Source organism: Ornithorhynchus anatinus, chromosome 9 (assembly GCF_004115215.2).
Source record: "Ornithorhynchus anatinus isolate Pmale09 chromosome 9, mOrnAna1.pri.v4, whole genome shotgun sequence".
NCBI lineage: Eukaryota > Metazoa > Chordata > Mammalia > Monotremata > Ornithorhynchidae > Ornithorhynchus > Ornithorhynchus anatinus.
Window position 1 is genome coordinate 21,170,889 of NC_041736.1, and position 14,131 is coordinate 21,185,019.

General features: G+C 43.6%; 1 protein-coding gene across 1 annotated transcript in view; it reads right to left on the reverse strand.

The window, feature by feature from the left end:
- The window catches only part of TTN (titin), a 305,556-nt gene that overhangs the window by 209,895 nt on the left and 81,530 nt on the right, over nucleotides 1-14,131 (reverse strand).

Consider the following 14,131-nt stretch of genomic DNA (forward strand, 5'->3'; position numbering starts at 1 on the left):
CTTCAAAGGGCGGTGTTCCCGAAAGCTCACACTCAAGGCTGACTTCAGTGCCTTTGAGGGTGTCTACCGCAGGGGGTGTGCTGGTAAAAACTGGTGGCTCTGAAAAAAAAAAATGAAGCATCCATGTGCAACTGGTTATTTCATTTTATCTCTGTGCAAAACTCAAAAGAGTGATGTGAAAGCAGGTTAAAGGGTGTGGCTCAGATAGGAATAAAGTGATGAATTCTGAAGCTAAGGGATCTGATTCTAGTACTCAAAGATGATTTCTCACTGGTAATCCTAAAAAGGGAATTTCTAAAATTCTGTGCCTGCACTTTTTCCCCTCCATCCCATAAATGAGTCATTTAAATAGCATAAACCCTCCAAATGAGTGGCAGTCAGGGGCAGGGAAGGTTTATGGACTGCTTAAGGCTGAGCTCAGCAAGATAGAAGCCCAGTTTTATTCACATGCCACCAGCACCTGTGACTGACCCACCTTGGAGTGCAATTAATTACATTCACAGCGCCTCGGTTGTAAGTCCCTCAGAACGGGTTCTGTTTTAGAAAGTTAGTAGGGTGAGCAGGATGGAATGAGAGGAGGGATATAATCTTTGTATCCCATTGCTTTGTATCTTCCGTGATAGATTCTCCCACCCCAGAGAGTAAATATTATTATTTGCACATATAATTGCCCTATTATTTGCATTGTTCGTGCAGCTCAAAACAGGGGAGGGGCCACAATGCAGAGACAGCAATAAGGGGATCAGGAGAAAAAAGAGAGGAAAGGAAAGGAGGGGAGAAGGAAGAGGAAATTAACAGAACACTTGAGGAGTAGCGGGGCTTAGTGGAAAGAGCATGGACCTAGGAGTCATTGGGCCTGGGTTCTAATCCTAGTTCTGCCACCTCTGTGACCTTGGGCAAGTCACTTCACTTCTCTGTGCCTCACTCTCCTCATCTGTAAAATGGGGGCTCAGTACCAGTTCTACCACCCACTTAGAATGTGAACCCCGTGTGGGAGGGGGACTGTGTCCAACCGGATTATCTAGTGCTTAGTACAGTGCTTGACACGTTGGAAACACCATCATTAATACTTGAGATTAATTTTAGTTCTATTGCACCATCCAAGTCCTGCATACCTAGGCACTCAGTGAATTGGGTCCTGTGTTATCCATGTACTCACCCTTTCGTTCCTCCTACCCTTAGCTGATGGCCATCTTCAAAAATTAATTATTCCCCTCCTTGCCCCATCTGCTTTGCTGCAGTCTCATCTTCATCTCCTGTCTTCTTCATCTCCTCCTTCTCTGGCCTGTGACAGTTCTACTGAAGAACTCCCCTTACAATTGTGTGTCATCTGAATCTTCACCCTTTTGCTACTCCCTCCCTGCCTGCTGAGAATCTTAAGGAATTAACTACCCTCACTAGCTCTATTGTGTTCTCACTTTTCTGTTTGGTCTGTGGGAGACAGTGTTTTAACTATGCTCACCTGCTTTTTCCCCTCTCACATTTCTGCTCCTTCGACTCCCCTGCTTGTAATTGTGTGGCCCACAAAATAATCTTGCATTTTTTCCCCTCAAAAATTGGAGTAAGGCAAGTAAATACAGGATCTACAAGGATGTTGGAGAGGTTTTAACCGGAACCTACATTAACCGTCGTTTTTAAACACAGGATTTGCTAATGTTAGCCCTGACTCTACCAAGCCTTAAGTAAGTGATCCTGGTTACATCACACCTTCCCTTCTGTTTTCTGATTTAAAAAAATAGAAACATTTGTTACTTACACCAACTGAGATTTTTGTGGAAAATGCTTATTGGCTAATTTTTTTTTTTTCTGAGATTAAAGAAATATCACCTGGTGAGGAATCTACCACCTCAGGGGGAATGGGGAGGGGTATGTAAAGTTCTAGAGAACAAAGAATGGTAGAAATGTGATTGCTAACCTTTGACCAGAACCTTAGTACTGCAGCTTGTGCTGCCAGCAGGGTTGTGAATTTCGCAAATGTAATCTCCGCTGTCTTCGGTCCCGAGATTGTTCATCTGCATCACCGCCACTGAATCAATGAATGTCATTCGGTATTTTTCACTGGCAGAGAGTTCACGGTCATTTTTGTACCACATGACTCGGATTTCTGGGGATCCACTGATTTTGCATTCAAGGCGTGCCGAATCACCCGCTTTCACTATTTTGGAAGCATCTAGTCTCTTAACAAATTTTGGTGGTTCTATTAAGCCAAACAAAGAGGGCAAAATGAATGTGAAGATTAATGTCAACAATAGAACCAACTCTAGTTCTGGGGGAAGATGAAGAAAAGCACAGTAATCACACTAAAAAAGAATCTTTAAACGACAGCATAAATTCTTGAAAGTATAAGCATTACATTGGCCGAAGCAATCAGAAAGCCAAACGAAGAATGAACGGGAGACAAAGTCAGACAGAGGCATAAAACGATCAAACCTGCACACCTGTGATGAGTAACATTGTTGTGCAAGAGTCGCTACCAACATCATTGGCAACTTGGCAAGTGTAGTGCCCAGTTTTGGAAGAATCCACTGAGTAGAGATTTAAGAAACCCGTTGAACCTTCCATCCCAATAAAACATTTGGGTCCGGACGTGAGTTCCACATCGTCTTTAAGCCACTTGATTTTAAACGGCGGGGTTCCTTTCAGCACTGCCTTAAACTCCACTGTTGAATCTGGTACAGCTTGCTGCCTTTCAGGTTTGACTAAGAAGCTTGGAGGCTCTATTTTTTTTTTTAATGAAAAGCATTGAATTAGATTCTTGGAAGACGGGAATATTTCAAAAAAAGTTTAACAGAGCAAAGAAGTAGTAAAAAAAAAAAAAAAGGCAAAATGCACTGATTTAACCCAAATCTCTCAGGGCTCAAAATTATTCCCTTGTAATGAGTTCTGCACTTTGGGAGGAGCATTAGTTTCGTCATACTACTGTGGAATTGCATGCACTGAGCCTGCACGCAACCGTTCCTCTTGTAAAATAGGGATCAGATACTGTTCTCTCTCCCCTCTCAGGTTGTGAGCCCCACATGGAACAGGAACATAACCGATCTGCCTTCCTTGTATCTGCACCAGTGCTCAGCACAGTGTATGGCTCATACATAGTAAGTGCTTAACAAATAGCACAGTTATTCTTATTACTATTCTTCCCCAAATGCCTAACTTTCTTCCAAGGAGTAAATTCTGGCACCAGAGAGATTGGACTCACTATTTCTTAAAGTAAATGAAGAAAAATGTTGACTTTTGGGTCATTCGAATGACGACAAAGATAGGAGCAGCCAATTTAACTATTCATATGGATATGAATCATTACATATTCGTATGAATAGAGGTCAATATTTACAATTAGGAAGAGGTAAAGAATGTCAAACCTTTCACAGTTAAGATGGCACTGCATGCATCACTTCCGGCTACATTTACCACCTTGCAAGTATAATTTGCAGTATCTTCCAAGTCAAGATTATTAACCTCCAGTGCCATAGTGTTTTCATGGCACACAAGCCTGTGCTTGGCACTTGCAGATAGTTCTTTTCCATCCTTAAACCACTGAGCACTAATAGGGAGCGAGCCAGAAACTTTGCACTCCATATGGATAGATGAACCGAGAACTTTCTCCATTTTGGTTAACTTTTTGGTAAATGACGGAGGGATTGTCTGATCTGTCCAAGAGAAACGTTAACATACATCAGTTATTAGCTTGCATTTCTGTTGGAAAGTCCTCTGTCCACGGCAAAAGAAATGAATGAAGAATACAAACCTAGCACCCTTAAGAAGGCTTCACAGCTACTACTTCCAAAGTCATTTTCAACCTTGAATGTATACTGGCCACTGTCCTGCTTCATTACTGACTGGATCCTGAAACTGGCAACGTTATTTTCGAAGCTCATCATATAGTATCTACTGGGCATAAGCGGTCTGCCATCTTTAAGCCACTTAACTTGAAGTTCCGGAGTTCCAGCAACGACACATTCCAATGTCACTGGGTCTTTCTCTGTTACATCAACAGATTTAGCCTTTTCTAAGATATGAGCTGGTTCTGTGGTGAGAATCAAAGTATCAGCGTGTTAAAAGGATTGAATCCAGGAGAAAGAGTATTCCTAAAGAGTAATCTTCAAAGTCAAAAATCGGTTCACAAACCTTGTACTAAGAGGAAAGCGTAACACTTTTCAGTTCCTGATTCGTTCTTTGCTTGACAGGTGTACCTGCCACTGTGATCGTTGTCCACCATTTTTACTTGTAAGGTAGCCACGTTGTTTACAAATGAAATGTGAACGTTATCGCCGTCTTCAATAATCTTATCGTCTTTCAGCCACGTCACAGAGAGGGGGGGAGAGCCCGCCACTGTGCTCTGAAAGACAGCGGAGCTCTTCAAAACAGTAGTGACATTTTCTATCTTCTTAATGAACGAGGGTGGCTCTGTTGTTAAATGATACGGCATGGAAAGAAAAGAACTCTTTTAGTTTCTTCTTACACTAAAGGTAGCCATTAGAACATAACAGTAATTGGATGCTTGTCTCCATTTTATTTCTGTAACTGACCTTTCAGGCTGACTCTAGTACTGCAGGAACAACTACCTCCTTCATTGGATATAATACACTGGTATTCACCAGTCTCTGCTTCGTCACACTTGGTTATGTGGAGATTAAATACCGTTACTCTGTCGGTCAAGGTGTACTTTTTGCTGCTTCGAATTTCCTTGTTATTCTTCAACCATGTTACTTCAAATGGAGAAGTGCCTGTCACTTCACACTCTAACACCACATCACCATCTTTCACTACTTCCACAGGTTTCAACTCCCTTATAAACGTGGGCGGTTCTAAAAAAATGTAAAAGAAGACAAGATCCAGCTTATTCAGAGGCAGAACGAGAGCGAAGTCAGGCATCCCGACTGGCACGTAGATTCCAATTACGGACCTTTCACTTTTAGCTCAATGCTGCAGCTCTCGCTGCCGGCGTCGTTACGGGCCTCGCAGACGTACATTCCGCTATCTTCCACCCTGGCGCCCGTTATTTGAAAAGTGGCTAGGCCGTCGATGAAGGAAATCCCATACTTCTTCACGGCAGTTATTTCATTCCCGTCCAGATACCAAGATACTTTGATTTCAGGAGTGCCTGCTATTTGGCATTCAAAAGTTGTGGCTTGTCCTTTTCTCAACACCAGTACCGGGCTGGGCTTCTTAATAAACTGGGGAGGTTCTGAGCATGAAGAAAATGTAAGAAGAGTTTACTTTCTCAAAGAATAGGCCACCAGCTAGTGGAATTTATGCAATCCTCCTCCCCCAACAGAAGAGAATCAAGTCAAGGAAAAGAGACAGAAGATCCCAACCTTTTACAAAGAGAGTCGCTTTCGACGTTGCTGTGCCAACGTCATTGCTTAGCTGGCAGATGTAGGTTCCCGAGTCGGCGATTTTGGCTGAGAACAGCTCGAGCACACTTGACGTGTTATCCTTCCAAACCGAGCGAGCCGCACCCGAGTGCAACTCCTTGCTGTCTTTGAACCATTTAATGGTCATGGGAGCGGTTCCGCCAACGAGAGCTTTGAACTGCACTCTAGTATGCGGGGCAACGTCCTGTGACTGCGGCTTCTCGACAAAGTAAGGGGGTTCTACGGAGAGTAAAACAAGAAAGGGAGGCGAGGAGGAGTTATTTTAGAACTGAGCCACTTGGAGGCAGAAAGTGAATGTCTTCTACTGGGACGAAAGGGAGAATCTCAAACCTTTGACAGTTAAGTATCCACTGCATTGGTTATGTCCCGCTTTATTCGTTGCGGCACAAGTGTAGGTTCCACTGTCCGTCCCTTCCAGCTGACTGATTTCCAAAAATGCAGTGTTGTCATGGAAAGAGAACTTGTATTTGTCACTAGCCAGAATTTCCTGATCATCTTTGAACCACTGGATGCTGATAGGATGAGAACCGGCCACGATGCATTCTAGGTCAATGAAAGACCCCTTAATGCTGTCCATTTTCTTTAGCTTTTTAGTGAACGAAGGAGGTATGATAAGATCTATCCGACAAAAAGAGCATATAATTCACTGTCAGCCTATCTCAGTTCTTTCATTTTTTATAGGATAATAAAAAGGTGAGAAAATATTCAACTCCCCCACCAAAACAGAAAGGAATACCAACCCAGCACATTAATGCTAGCTTTGCAACTGCTTCTCCCGACATCATTTTGGACCTCAAATGTATATTCTCCACTATCCTTCTTTTCTGTTGAAATAATCTTTAGGATGGATACAGTGTCAGTGACACTGATTTTATATTTCGGACCAAGAGACAATTCCTTTCCATCTTTGAACCATTTAGCTGAAATGTCTTTGGTTCCTGAGAATTTACACTGTAAGGTTGCTGGATCACCTTGAGTGACATCTATAGATACAGCTTCATCGGTGATGGTTGCGGGTTCTGGAGCAAACACAGGGAAGTACGTGAGAGGAGGAATGGTGAATATTTACTGCCGAATGAAGTGGTCTCTGACTCAGTTTATTTGAAAGAAAGAAGAATGTTTCTCAACTGACCTTTGACTGAGAGTAAAGCAGAGCATCTTTGTATCCCTGCATCATTTTTGGCCTGACAGAAATATTTCCCATCATGCCTTACTTCAATGCCAGTTATGTAGAGGGTAGCCACATTATTCTCAAATGTCATTTTTATGTTGTCGTCTTCAATGATTTCATCATTGTCTTTTAACCAAGACACACTGATCGGTTCTGAGCCTTTAAGAGTTCCCTGGAAAGCTACTGTGCCACCTCTTAGTGAACTAATGCTTTCAATCTTCTTTACGAATGATGGCGGTTCTGGTAGAAAAACAAATGAATGCTCAATAAGGTGCCAGCACAGGACAAAATTAGTAAAAAAAAAAAAAAAACAAACCAAACCAAAACTAAACCTTGAATTCTTTTTAGGCCCTTAAATTAAACCTGCCTTAATCGATACTAACCTTTTAAAGTCACTTCAGCACTGCAAGTGCTGCTACCAACTTCATTTGTAACTCTACACTGGTATTCGCCGGCATCCGAAGCATTAAACTTGAGAATCTGAAGGCTAACCAGTTTATCCTGAATGAAAGTTTTGTACTTCCTGCCACTTCGCAGAGTTGTGTTGTCCTTAAACCAAGTGATCTCAAAGGGAGGTGTGCCTGCTACTTCAGCGAGCAACATCACATCATATTCTTTCAGCACTTCGATTGGCTGAAATTCTTTGGTAAAGTAAGGCGATTCTATGGTACAAAGCAGATGGTTTTTAAAAGAATTAGGCTTTGGAATGATTTGAACCGGGCTCAAAAGTCAAATGGCAACACTAAACACAAACCTTTAACTATGATTATACTACTGCAGTGATCTGTGCCAGCTTCATTCTGGGCCTCACACATGAATTCGCCACTGTCTTCAACTGAAATATCCCTGAGTGTTAAAACTGCAGTCGACTCCCGAAAAGACATGCGGTATTTGCTGCTCTCTTTAATTTCTCGATCGTTGGAGAACCACGTTACTTTAATTGGAGGGGTGCCGGTTACTTTACACACCAGTTCTGTGGCGTCTCCCTTTCTTAACAGGTAGGATGGTTCTAACTTTTCGACGAAGGTGGCAGGCTCTGTGGGAGGAAGACAGGTTATCAAGAAGAAGGCGCGAAACAGGAACGGCGACAAACTCAAAGGTATCAAGAAAAAAACAGCGCCAACCTTTGACAAACAAGGTAGCGGTGCATTCCACTGCTCCAGCAACATTGCTGACTTTACAGGTGTACTGGCCCGAATCGAACGTCTTTACGGCATAGAGCTCCAAGGAGCTTTCTAAAGCTTCTTTAGTGATATAACAGGTTCCGCCGGAAGCCAGTTCTTCTTTGCCCTTAAACCATCGGATTGTAAGAGGGGTAGAGCCCGTGAAAGTACTTTTCAGGCAGACTGCGGTGCCAGGCAGGGCCTCCTGGGACTCGGGTTTCACTACAAAGCATGGTGGCTCTGAAGAAGAGTTACAAGAAATCAGTCCAGAGAGTAAGAGGCAGGGTCTACAAGGGAAGACAATCATGCAATACTGAGAGGCAAGAATGAAAAGTTCCTCAAACCTTGTACGACCAAGGCCCCACTGCTGTCTTTGCTGCCCACCGAATTGGTGGCCCGGCAGGTGAAACTTCCCGCGTCACTCAGTTCTACTCTGCTTATGTCCAAAGAGGCCGTGCCTTCCATGAACGCGATCCTGTATCTGTTGGTAGAGGTTATTTCCTTTCCATCCTTAAACCAGGACACCCTCATCGGCAGGGAACCGGCAATTTTGCAGTCTAAGTGGCAGTCACCACCAACTACACAGTTCACCGTCTTCAAGGGTTTGGTGAAGAGCGGAGCGATGTCACGATCTGTTCATGGCACAACACAGAGAAAGTCAGAAGGGGGAGCTCTCTTTGGCTTTACCGGTTGTGAAGTGGGAGCTTAGGGTGCCTTGCCGAAGTAAATACCAACCTAATACGGTAAGAGTCGTCTCGCAGGAGCTGCTGCCTACTTCGTTTGAGATCTCAAAAGTGTACTGACCACTGTCTTGCAGCTCGGCGGAATAAAATTTGAGTTGAGCAACATTGTTCTTAAAGTTCAGCCTATATTTTTTACTGGAAACCATTGGACGCCCATCTCGAAACCACTTAGGTTTAAGTTCTGGAGTTCCTGAAACAGTATATTCCAGGGTGGCTGGATCTCCGGCTGTTACCTGAACTAACTCTGCCCTTTCAGTGATTTTGGCAGGCTCTATAACAGAATTAAAGAGTTGTCATTAAGAATGGTGCTCAGGTTCAATTTTAAATGAAACTGAGAAGTCAAAGTGAAAGGCTCCTACACTAACCTTTCACAGTTAAATCCCCGATGGAGGTTTGGCTTCCTGCTTCATTTTCAGCCAGACAAGTATACTTGCCACTGGAGCTAACCTGGACGTCTGAGATCAGCAAATGGGCAACCCCATTTGAAAAGCTCACTTTGATTTTGTCGTCTTCTTTAATGATCTCTTGTCCTTTCATCCAGGTTACGGAAATTGGTTCAGAACCTTTCACGACAGCTTGTAAGGTGACTGTCTGTCCTGCGAGGGCGGTAAAGTCTTCTACTTTCTTTAGAAAAGATGGTGGCTCTGATGTAAAGAGAAGACAAGCTCATTTATTATCATGGGGTTTTCTGGCTATCTAGTGACCCATTTCAAGTGAAAGATCCAGTCTAACTTTTGCATGTGATGTTATGATTTTACAATACTCTGTTATTTTAAAGTAGGGGATATTTCATTCAATTGTATTTATTGAGCGCTTACCGTATGTACAGCACTGTACTAAGCGCTTGGAACATACAATTCGGCAACAGAGAGAGACAATCCCTACTCAACAACGGGCTCACAGTCTAGAAGGGGGAGACAGACAACGGAACAAAACAACTAGACTGGCATACCTAGAAGATCAGATGGCTATTTAGGACAGAATTACAGTTGGATATCATTATCGGGAGAGGAAAAGATACAAGGACTTCGCTGGGTGATTGGCATATGATGGGTTATCCTTTGTAATCAGGTGTAAGGATTTACATTGGTGCCAGATTGTTTGAGTAACAGAGGAAAGCTGGTTTTGTTCTCAAGAGCAGGGGGTAAGATTACAAACAAGATGTAATTTAAAGAAAAGATGATAAGAGGGGAAAAACACTGCAAACCAGAGGTCTTCCATCGTGATTTTATACCTAAAAAACCTTTTTTCACTCACCTTTTAGTACATGGGAGGCAAGGCAACCGCATTTGCCGACTTCATTAGCTACAACGCATTCGTATTCACCAACGTCGGCACTGTTAAAGGAGAACACCTCCAGGGAAACAAGAGACTTCTGAGAGAACAACCTGTATTTTTTACTACTTCGAATTTGCTTCTTGTCTTTAAACCAGCTAATTTCAAACGGTCCTGTGCCCGCAACCTCACACTGAAGAACGGCATTTGCTCCTCTCACTATCTCTGCAGGCTCAAGCGTTTTGATGAAAGAAGGAGGTTCTAAAAAAGCGTTAAAGGACCAGTAAATGATTAGTCATGGGAAAAGGCAAAGAAATGACTTTTGTTGTCCTTTGAATAGCAAGGACCAATAACTGTGCAAACAAACCTTTGATAACTATTTCAGTGCTGCAACTGTCACTGCCCACATCATTAGCTGCTTCGCATGAGTAAGTTCCACTGTCTTCCACTTTCACATCCGTGATATCCAGCACCGCCTCCGAGTTGACAAAAGACATTCTGAGTGTGTTACTCTCACTAAGCTCTTTGTTATTTTTGAACCAAGTAACTTGGATCACCGGCGAGCCTTTGAGTTTGCAATGGAGGCGTGCTGCTTCCCCTGGGAGCAGTAAGTAAGATGGATCCACCTTCTTCACAAATGATGGTGGCTCTGAAGAAAGATTGCAAAAAGAAAGGCACCTGAAAAATGGGCCTTCCAGATGGAGGCGAAACAGAAGAGCAGCAAAAAAGACAAAAATACACACAAGATTTTAACATCAATCTCAGAAAAAAAGTTCCGGAGACCTCTTCCCAGCCAGTAATCCCAGCAACTATCCCAGGTCCAGAGCAGTTTGGTGAAAACAAGATATCCTGGATTCAAAGAGACATTTGAAATTCTCTGGAGGGCCAAGTCTTCCAAAGAATTATACAATGATATAAAGAGGACAGACAGGGAGTGCAAACACAACAGAGAAGAAACATATTCTTGGGGAAACATGAAGCATTTTGCCAATGTAGCTGTCTTTCAACAAAAGCACTTGCCATGGAATGAAGTTTCTGAATTAAGGAATTGGGCGTCATCAACCCCACCCCTGCCTGGCTGAAATTAGGTAATGCTTTCCTCTTAGCTCTTTCCCCCAAAGAAAAAGGAAAATGGAGACCATTAACATTCTTACCTCGGATAGTGACAGTTGCAGAAGAGGAGCTGCTTCCAGCCTCGTTCGAAGCTGTGCAGACGTAGTTTCCTGAGTCCTTTAATTTGGCCAGAGGAATCTCGAGGAATGCGACTTTGTCTTCAAAACTGATCCTGTAGTCTTTGCCAGGGGGGATTTTCTGTCCATCTTTACTCCAGGTCACTGTCACCTTCCTGTCTTCATCTACTTGGCACTCTAGACGGAGCTTCTTATTGACCGCCGACTGCACGGGGACCAGTTCTTTAATGAAATGCGGTTTATCGATGATGATCAGTTCGGCTTGGCAGATGTCTGCTCCAAATTTATTGGAGGCCTTACAAGAGTAAATGCCCCTGTCGTGGGTTGTAAGATTCAAAAGCTCTAAGGAGTGCTTGTTGTCCACGTCGGAAATCTTGCAGTTGAGTGAAGGAGACACGACTGAGCCATCTTTCTGCCAAATGGTGTCAATCACAGGGGTTCCTGATACCGTGCAGAGGAATTTTGTGGACTTTCCCACGAAAGTAGTGACTGACTTAGGTCTGGACAGAAAGGTTGGAGGATATGCCTCTGCAAGAGAAATGTTTGAATCGTTATATTCAGTTTATCCCCCTCCCCAGTTTTGTGTGTATTGTCTAGTCCACAGTGAAGAAAGAGCAAAGTCATTATATCATTTTGAGAGTTTATTGTTCAATAAGAAAGCACTGCAGAAAGGAAGGAAATCACATCCTTTTGTCAGCTAAGAGACCGTCCAATTTAAATAGGTTGATCAGAAAGTCTACAAAGGGTATTTGTTCAACAAGAGTCATGAATCAGCAAAAGATTTGCTGTTTCCATTGATTGATTAGTTGACCTGGAGTCTGGTACACTGTATCTATTTAGGTGTGATAACCCGTAAGTTAAAAGAAAGGCCGACGCAAGAATATGAATGGCTTTATGAAAGAGGACCTTAAAATCCTTGCTGTCTTCTGAATAAGGAAAAGAGCTGCAAGGACCTGGAATCTTCTCATAATGAGGGATGCATTACCCTCTTTCACTCCCCCTTACCCCTTACACCTTGAACAGAACTGAGCTCTGGGCTACATTTCCAGTTTCCTTAATCTTGCAGTTCCTCGCATTTCTCTTCAGCAACAGAAACTGGATTTCCGTTCCCATTCAGCTGAGGGAAAAACCTCACATGCCCATTTTATCCACATCTAGTGAGAAGACTGAAGAATAATGATATAACCAATAGTGATAGATGCCCCCAAAACACACTGGAAGAATAGCCCAGGGGAAAGTGACACCCTTTTCCCCAACTCTTATTGTCTTCTTCAGAGAGGGATTCACTTTGGGTGGCCAGAGTTTACCAGGCAATGTGATTTTCAGCTGGCCAATTCCCCAAATGGTTCTGATATGGTACTGGATGCTTCTTCATCCAGTTTATTTAATTTTCTATGCCAAGTGACTCCTATCACTGCATTCCAAGGTTCAGATGCTGTACCTGGACCAGTGATGGGAAGGCAAAGGCGTTGGAGCAATTGGAAGCATCAGGGTACCACAGAACAATCATCTAGGTGCGGGACCAAATCAAGAGGATTTCCATAAAATGGCAGCCATATGATGTCACCACATCACACTACATGTGGTGTAGTGGGTGGGGCCTCATGGATGCTTTGGGGGATGGCTTCTCGGAGGGACCCCTTCCCAACTAGGGACCCTAGGGTAATTCCTGGGCAGCCGCTTCCCTTTTCCCCAGTGCCCACCCAGAAGCACAAAGAGGAGCAGTGGTGAATGTGCTGATGGCTGAATTATGGCTCAGTAACCTTGCCACCTGGCCTCTGGTGCTATACACCACTCCAGTGGATCCCTTTCCCACACGCTGCTTAGCCCAGTGGATGCAGGAGGGAAGATAGCCCTGCCCCAACCACCCATATATAAAGGCATCTCTCAGCAGGCAAAAGACAGGTGGTTCTCCACTACAAGGAGAGGCAGAATTGACAGAAACCATTAACACTTGGTATATATCTTAGCACCAAGAAGCTCAGATGGGGGGAACAGCTGCTAAAGGCCTAGGACCTGAAGAGAGGCCTGGGTCAGGAATGGTACGGAGAGGTCTTCAATGCATAACCCTGTTGAGAGTAGTTTAGAATTGGGGACACAAGTTCAAGGAATACCACTTCTCTGCCTGAAATTGCCCCTGAGATGGTATCCCCTCTTCTTGAAAGGCAAACATAGTAGATGAGTCTTCTTGAAGTCTAGATTGCAGTCTCAACAGCCCTATTCACACCCAGAACCAAATCCACCTAACAACATCCCTTGGAGAAAGGTAAAAAACAGTTTTGTTTTTCTTATAAGGAAATTTAGGCCCTGGAGGGCTTCGTCATTACTCAAATTCATACTGTTAGAGGAAAAATGGATAAGAACAAAATGGATTTAGAGGTGGGTGAGGTGGTCATTTGTAGAGGCTGCCGATGTGAAGGAATCATTTCTTGGCTCCAACTAGACACACCTGCCACTTTTCTCTCCCAACAGTGGAGATGTCCAATGGTTCAGGGCTGGATTGAGATGGTAAGTAAGGTGCTGCAGCAGGGAGGCACATGGTGGGGGGGGGGTGGTGACCATGTGGGACCTTCTATAAATGGTGGCCACTTGGCTCTTTTCAAAGATGGCAGCAGGACTGAAGTGATTTGTTAGAGGCGTGTAAGCTGGGATCTCAGAGCTAAGCTGCCTGGAATGCTTGGTTGAGAGATAGCCATTGAGGCATCATGAGGAACATGGAAGTGGCCATTTCTATCCTGCTTCAGAGTGGCAGGGTGTCTGATATCAGCTCTGAACCGGCAAGCAGGTCTCTAGTTAACCTGTTTGGTGTTTGGTCCAGAGAGTAAGACAACATAGGAGTAGAGCTATGGGGGAGCTTTAAGGGTCTAGTTTCTTCGGGACCACCAAGATGGACAAAGCAACACTGGCCAACCTCTTTGCTACTCTCTACCTAGGAAATTGGGATGGAAAAAATTTACTTTGGTGGTTCTTTATTTTAATATAGCTGCAGACGAGGTAAAACTGAAATTCCAAGTTACCCCGCTAGTGATCAGTTCTCCCAAGTCACCAATTGAATGATGGTCAACCACGTTCTCACACGTTAAACAAACTAGAGCTGTAAATTATTTTGATAAATGGGTGCAACATAACCAGATCTTGATAAAATTTTCAAGAGAATGAGTCAGAGTTTTTTCAAAGTTACTCCAGAGTTGTTTAGCAAGTAGGTCTGACACTA